Source organism: Nicotiana attenuata, unplaced genomic scaffold (assembly GCF_001879085.1).
Source record: "Nicotiana attenuata strain UT unplaced genomic scaffold, NIATTr2, whole genome shotgun sequence".
In the NCBI taxonomy this organism is placed as follows: domain Eukaryota; kingdom Viridiplantae; phylum Streptophyta; class Magnoliopsida; order Solanales; family Solanaceae; genus Nicotiana; species Nicotiana attenuata.
Genome location: NW_017670435.1, coordinates 600,977 through 605,519, shown reverse-complemented (window position 1 = coordinate 605,519; position 4,543 = coordinate 600,977).

The following is a 4,543-nucleotide window of genomic DNA, read 5'->3' as shown; positions in this document are numbered from 1 at the left end:
TTGACTGTCTATTTACTACTTATCTGTTGTAGTATTTCCATAATTGTTTTATTGGTTTACTGACTTTCTACTACTTGGTTTAAATTGTTGTATTTATAGAATTACTTTGTGCCTATTCAGGATTTTTTATTCTCAGCCTTTATTTATGTTTATTACTCACTGAGTCGGAGTACTCACATTACTCCCTGCACCCAGCGTGCAGATCCAGGTATATCTGAGGCTGAGTGAGGACTTCTCTGCCGAGTAGCATATCCGGGAGTATCAAGGTAGTAACATGACGTCCGCAGTCCTGATCTTTCCTTCTATCTTATTGCTTTATTTCCGCATTTCTTTAGAACGATATGTAGTAGGTTCATACTCATGTATTAGAGGCTCAGACTCGTGACACCGGAATCTTCGGACTGTGTAGTAGTATTGATATTTGAGATTTTCGCATGTTTTAACTCTATTTCTGAATTTCAGTATTTTGACTTAGTAATTTATCCGTGTTAATTAATTCATGAACTGGATAAAAATGGTTAAGGTTATTAAATTGGTCGGGCTTGCCTAGCAGTGTGTTCGGCGCCATCACGACCGGGGTTGGGGTCGTGACAAGTTGGTATCAGAGCCTAGGTTACTTGGTCTCGTGAGTCATGAGCCGGTTTAGTAGAGTCTCGTGGATCGGTACGGAGACGTCTGTACTTATCCTCGGGAGGCTGCAGAACCTTTAGGAAAACTTCACATTCTTGAAATTCTTGTCGTGCGGCTTTGTTGAACCAAGAACTAAACTTCTATTATTCTATTCTCTCACAGATGGTGAAGACACGAGCTACCGGACATGGCGGACGACCACCAGTACCACCTACTGAGGCCGCCAGAGGCCGTGGACGCGGTCGTGGTCGTGGCAGAGGCAGAGCAGCCGGGGCAGCACCTGCTAATCCAACAATTGCCCCAGCTCAGGATTAGGCCCCAACTGTGGACATACCAGCAGCACCTGCTCACGCACCAGCTGTGCCTATCGTGATCCCGGGTCTTCAGGAGGCCTTGGCTCAGATCTTATCAGCTTGCACTGGCCTGGCTCAGGCAGTTTCAGCCACCACAGCAGCAGCAGCAGCTACTTCACAGGCTGGGGGAGGCAATCAGACCCCCGCTGCTCGCACACCTGAGCAGGTAGTGCAGGGACTATAGACACCAGAGGCACCTCCAGCTCAGCAGGTTGCACCAGCTCAGGGCTTCGTGGTTCCATCTATGCCCGACGATGAGCAGCGTCGTCTCGAGAAGTTTGGTAGGCTCCAGCCTCCGACATTCAGTGGTGCTGAGGGCGAGGATGCCCAGGGTTTCCTTGACAGGTGTCAGCGTATGCTCCGTACGGCAGGGATCCTTGAGTCGAGTGGTGTGGCATTTACTACTTTTCAATTCACGGGGGCTGCTCTTAGTTGGTGGGAGGACTTTGAGAGGCGTAGGCCTGTCGGTGCAGCACCCCTTTCTTGGCAGCAGTTCTCCACTCTTTTCCTGGAGAAGTATGTACCTCAGTCCCGTAGAGAGGAGCTGCGTAGGCAGTTTGAGTGATTGACACAAGGGGATATGACAGTGACTCAGTACGAGACGAGGTTTTCACAGTTGGCCCGTCATGCTATTTGGGTGGTTCCGTCAGATCGTGAGAGGATCAGGAGATTTGTGGATGGCCTTAACTATCATCTCCGAATTCTGATAACTAGAGAGAGAGTATTGGGTGCTACGTTTGAGGAGGTGGTGGATATCGCTCGTGAGATCGAGTCAATTCGCCGTAGAGAGCGAGAGGAGAGGGAGGCCAAGAGGCCTCGTGGATCGGGCAGTTACAGTGGTGCTCCTTCGAGGGGCCAGCTCCAGCATGGTAGAGGTCATTCTTTCAGGCCTGCTCAGTCGGCCCGTCCAGAGTATCGTGGGGGATCTTCAGGCCGTGGTCATCATGGGCCCCAGCAGGGTCAGTCTTCACTCAACGCCCTCCCAGCTCAGAGTTCATCTCATGCCCCATCAGCTTAGGGTTCTTCTGCGCCGAGTGCATCTGCTAGTCACTCCGGTGCGAGGGGTTCCCTTCAGTCCCCATCTCCAGCACCGGGCAGTTGTTATGAGTGCGGAGAGTTTGGTCACTTGAGGAGGCAATGCCCTCGACTTCGTGGCAGTCAGCATCAGCAGAGGGGTCAGCCCTCGACTTCTGCTCCAGTTACATCATCACCCGCCCAGCCAGCTAGGGGTGGAGATCAGGCAGCCAAGGGTCGTCCCAGAGGTGGAGGTCGATCAGGCGGTGGCCAGGCTCATTTTTATGCTATGCCGGGCAAGGCAGATGCCATTGCTACAGACGCTGTGATTACAGGTATTGTTTCAGTCTGCCATAGAGACGCCTTAGTATTATTAGATCCCGGTTCCACCTATTCATATATGTCTTCATATTTTGCTCGTTGTTTGGGTATGCCCCGGGAGTCTCTTTCTTTACCTGTTCATGTGTCTACCCGGTGAGCGATACTGTTGTTGTGGACCGTGTGTACCGGTCATGTGTTGTGATTATTGGGGGTCTGGAGACCCGAGTTGATTTATTGCGATTGAGCATGGTGGAATTTGACGTCATTCTGGGCATGGATTGGTTATCTCCGTGTCATGCTATTCTAGACTGTCATGCTAAGACAGTCACTTTGGCTATGCCGGGTGTACAGCGGATCGAGTGGCGTGGTGTGACTGATTATGTTCCTAGTAGAGTGATATCTTTCTTGAAGGCCCAACATATGGTTGGGAAGGGTTGTCTCTCGTATCTTGCCTTTGTGAGGGATGTTGGAGCTGAGACTCCTAGCATGGATTCCGTTCCGGTTGTGAGGGAGTTTCCCGATGTATTTCCTGCAGACCTGTCGGGCATGCCACCGGACAGGGATTTGATTTTGGTATTGACCTGGTGCCGGGCACTCAGCCCATATCTATTCCGCCATATCGTATGGCACCAGCGGAGTTGAAGGAATTAAAGGAGCAGCTTCAGGAGCTCCTAGATAAGGGGTTCATTCGGCCTAGTGTGTCACCTTGGGGTGCGCCAGTTCTGTTTGTGAAGAAGAAGGATGGCACCATGAGAATGTGCATCGATTATAGGCAATTGAACAAGGTAACAATTAAGAACAAGTATCCCCTGCCTTGCATAGATGATTTGTTTGACCAGCTTCAGGGAGCGAGGGTGTTTTCCAAGATTGATCTCCGTTCGGGTTATCACCAGTTGAAGATCAGAGATTCAGACATTCATAAGACTGCTTTCAGGACTAGATATGGTCATTATGAGTTTCTTGTCATGTCTTTCGGGCTGACCAATGCCCCAGCAGTGCTCATGCATCTGATGAACAGTGTATTTCGGCCTGTCTGGATTCATTTATCATTGTGTTCACTGATGATATTCTGGTATACTCGCGTAGTCAGGAGGATCACGCGTAGCATTTGCGAGTTGTATTGCAGAGATTAAGGGAGGAGAGGCTTTATGCAAAGTTCTCCAAGTGTGAGTTTTGGCTCGGTTCAATGGCTTTCTTGGGACACGTGGTGTCCAGCGAGGGTATTCAGGTTGACCCGAAGAAGATAGAGGCGGTGCAGAGTTGGCCTAGACCGTCCTCAGCCACAGAGATTCGTAGTTTCCTTGGGTTCGCAGGCTATTATCGCCGGTTTGTTCAGGGTTTTTCCTCTATTGCATCGCCCTCGATCAAGTTGACTCAGAAGGGTGTTTCATTTGTATGGTCAGACGAGTGTGAGGAGAGCTTTCAGAAGCTCAAGACAGCTTTGACCACAGCTCCAGTATTGGTTTTGCCATCAGCTTCAGGTTCTTATACGATATATTGCGATGCTTCGCGAGTTGGGATTGGTTGTGTCTTGATGCAGGAGGGTAGAGTTATTGCTTATGCTTCTTGTCAGTTGAAGCCCCATGAGCAGAACTACCCCGTTCATGATTTGGAGCTAGCTGCCATAGTTCATGCATTGAAGATTTGGAGGCATTACTTGTATGGCGTATCTTGTGAGGTATTCACTGATCATCGCAGTCTTCAGCATTTGTTCAAGCAAAAGGACCTTAATTTGAGGCAGCGGAGGTGGCTAGAGTTACTTAAGGATTATGATATCACCATTCTGTATCACCCGGGGAAGGCCAATGTAGTGGCCGATGCTTTGAGCCAAAAGGTGGTGAGTATGGGGAGCTTGGCATACATTTCAGTTGAGGAGAGGCCATTTGCAGTTGATGCTCAGGCCTTGGCCAACCGATTTGTGAGACTAGATATTTCAGAGCCCAGTCGGGTGTTGGCTTGTGTGGTTTCTCGGTCTTCCTTGTACGACCGCATCAGGGAGTGTCAGTATGATGATCCGCATTTACTTGTCCTTAAGGACAGGGTACAGCATGACGATGCCAGAGACGTGACCATTGGTGATGATGGTATGTTGAGGATGCAGGGCCGAATTTACGTGCCCAATGTGGATGGGCTTCGAGAGTTGATATTGGAGGAGGCCCACAGCTCACGGTATTCCATTCATCCGAGTGCCACGAAGATGTATTAGGATCTTAGACAGCACTATT